Here is a 3,660-nt window from a genome sequence, read left to right on the forward strand (position 1 = left end):
ACAATCCAATTTTCTGCAGCATGTGATTTCCCATCTTGAGCCTTGAGCTTCTTCTGCGAACAAGGTATGCACAATCTAGAGATAATGTGGTGACTTCAGTGCTCTGCACCTTGTGTTTAGTTCAGTGATAAGATTAGACCAAACATTGCCTTTGTTTTCAATGTCCCTGAACTGCATTCGTTGCTACTGACAATTCCAAGACACAAGCTTGGTGAAGCTTGTTGGCAAGTTGATTGTATTAACCCATTCTCCAAGTCTGCCTCCAAGAAACAATGGTTCTTACCACAGGAGAAATATCAAGAGGATGGCTGGAAATCTGCTGAGTTGCATAAGTCGCGGGGATGACTGAAATCAATGATGATATATTAATTTCATACTATGATGATTGTATGAAATTAATATATAGGAAGTGTTACAGGATTGTTTATAGAGTAATGGCTAGATTGTGTCAGGCAGTATGGGCAGGGCCTGGCTGAAATTTAGCTATGAAAGAATAGAGAAGGATAACGTAACCCTTACAAGTAAACAGCTTGTTAACTACTGTGAAAGTTGTAAAAGTGTCATGGAGAAAGTGTGGAGATACTTTCAGCAAGGGCAGACTGAATTGCAGTGAGGCAGGAGCCAGGTGTGAGATACTGAGAGAATTTGAATACAGGAACCAGGCATTCTCTAGCAGTCTGTAATGGATATTGTCCACTGTCTCAAGAGAGACACAGAAGGTACCTACAGGAGGTAACCCAGACAAAGAGATTATGAGGAGAGACTAAAGAAACTTGATGAGAATCCAGAGAGATTCAGAAGAGATCTCGAACAAAACCCTGGGGAGGAAAAGGTGAGAATTCAGGAATACCTTGGGAGAAATACAAGGGACCCTGCATCCTTAGAAACTGCACATGGTAAGGCTGGAACTGCTACACTGACCCTCCTGACTTGTCTCCCAGATTGTGTGGTCTACCACACATGACAAGGACTACACTGATCAAACTCAATTCTCTTCTGGACTGTCCTGTGGAACAGGAAGGTCATATTTCTCATGGTTGACATCACAGATATCCATGTCTAAAATGTTTTTGAATCTGACTTCATTTAGACTCTGCACTTTCATTTTAACTTTTATTGCAAAAACCAGCCTTGAACTCTCTATTTCTTATTAATTAACTATTGTTAATTATTTTCAAAGATAAAGTTATGTGATATAATTGTGATAAATTATAATAAAAGGATTCCAGTTAGTAACTTTGTATGGCCAGGATGGATCATGGTTTCAACCTGAATATTACCAGTTCTGTGAAAATAAGGGTCATGTAAATAATGTCTTTGATTTTTATTGTTGGTTCATAATCTCCTTTCAGCACAAACGTAGTAAACTTTCCTCTGAAATCATCTTTTTATTTACCTCCAGTAATTAGATCCATTCATAGAGACGGCAGCCTATAAAATCTTGTCATCTGTCTATTTTTTCTACACATTAAGACTATTTTTATCTCCACGTAAACATATCTATATAGAATCTGTAGGTCATCGAGTCCAACATTTAACCTGACACTTCCAAATCCACCCCTAAATTATGTCCTTAAATGCCACATCTTGTAAATATTTCCAGACAGTGGATTGAACCACTTCCCTGAGCAGCCTGGTCTGTGATTCATAGCCCTTCCAGTAGTGAATTATTTCCATATTAATGCAGTCTAAACCACCACTGGTGCAACTTGAGGCTGTTTCTTCTCATCCCCTCATTTGTTGGGAGAAAAGGCTGACCCCTACCTCACTAAAACCTCCTTCCCAGTAGTTGCAGTGTTGAAATTTCCGAGTCTCCTTTTCTACAGGCTTAACACATCCAGTCCCATCAGCTGCTCTTCACAGGACTTGTGCTCCAGACCCTTCACCAGCAGTTCCATTGCCCTTCTCTGGACACACCCCAGCATCTCAATGTTCTTTCTGAATTGAGGGACCCAGAACTGTACAGAACACTCAAGGCGTGGCCTCACGAGTGTCAAGTGCAAGGGGCCAGTCACTGCCCTGGTCCTGCTGGTCACACTATTGCTGATACAGGCCAGGATGCCATTGGCCTTCTTAGCCACCTAGGCACACTGCTTCTTTGTGTTCAGCCACATGGTGGCCATATCACCCCCAGGTCCTTTGCTGGGCAGCTTTCCAGACGCTGCTCCCCATCTGCAGTGCTGAATGAAGTTGTTGTGATCCCAGGGCAGGACCTGAGATTTGGCCTTATTGAATCTGACACCATTGGCCTCAGCCCATTAATTCAGCCTGTCCAGATCCCTCTGCAGAGCCTTCCTGCCCTCCAGCAGGTCAACACTCCCGCACAGCCTGGAAAAATAACTGATGGTATGCTCAGTTCCCTCATCCAAACCAAATCCGGCTCCAGTACTGACCCCTGGAGAAAGCACTTGTGACCGGATGGATGTAGCTCCATTCACCACCACTCTCTGGACGTGGCCATCCAGACACTTTGTTACCCAATAAACAGTGCGCCCATCCAAGTCATGAACAGCCAGTTTCTCTGGGATAATGCTGTGGGAGAAAATGTCAAAGGCTTTGATCAAGTCAAGGTAGACAACATCCAAAGCCTTTCCCTCATCTATTAAGTGGGTCACCCTGTCACAGGTCAGGTTGGCCAAGTAGCACCTGTCTTCCCTAGATCCTTGCTGGCTGGGCCTGATCTCTGGTTGTCTGGTATGTGCTGTGTGATGGCACTCAGTGTGACCTGTTCCATGACCTTCCCCAGGCTGACAGGTCTATAGTGGCCCAGCACCATACAGATCCTCCTTCCAGCCCTTGTAGAAGGGCATCACATTGGCCAACTTCCAGTCTCCTGGGACCTTCCTGGTTAGCCAGGACTGCTGCTAAATGATTAAAATGACTCAATGAGCTCTTCCACCAGCTCCCTCAGTACCCTTGGGAGGAACCCATTTGGCCTCATAGACTTGTGTGTGTCTAAGCCATGTTTGATTGTTAATTTTTTCACCTTGGATTAATAGGCCATCATTCTGTTTCCCATCTATGTCTTCCAGATCACCAGATGTATTGATAGAAATATTTTGTCTTTTACTGTGATAGCCAAATTAAGTTCTAGTTGAGCTTTGGCCCTTTAAACTTTCTCTCCATGCAAATTTGGAACTTGGTAGTCTTTCTGAGTGGAGACACACTTTTTCCAAAGGTCATAAACTCTTTTCTTTGCTAATTATAGCCAAAACTCTTGTCCAGACTGGTTTTCTTCCCCCCCCACTCTGCCCCACCCCCATCTCCACCACATGTCTTTTGGCATTCAGGGAAGGTACTTCTGCACCTCTAAGAGTTTTTTCTTCTAAAATTTTTAGCCTGCCTAGATTCTTTTGTCCTTCAAGAATCACAGAGTCCTTTAGGCTGGGAAAGACCTCTGGACCATTGAGACCATTCTTTGACTGATCACCACCTTGTCAACTAGACCATTGCACCATGTCCTGTGTCTAGTCCTTTCATGAACACCTGCAAGGGTGGTGACTTCTCCACCTCCCTGGGCAGCCCATGCCGATGTTTAACAACCCTTTCCATCAAGAATTTCCTCCTAATATCCAGTCTGAACCTCCCCTGGCACAGCTTGAGGCTGTCCTCTCATCCTGTAACTAATTTCCTAGGAGAAGGGGCCAACCCCCAAGTAGC

This window comes from Geospiza fortis, unplaced genomic scaffold (genome assembly GCF_000277835.1).
Source record: "Geospiza fortis unplaced genomic scaffold, GeoFor_1.0 scaffold1048, whole genome shotgun sequence".
NCBI classification, from domain to species: Eukaryota; Metazoa; Chordata; class Aves; order Passeriformes; family Thraupidae; genus Geospiza; species Geospiza fortis.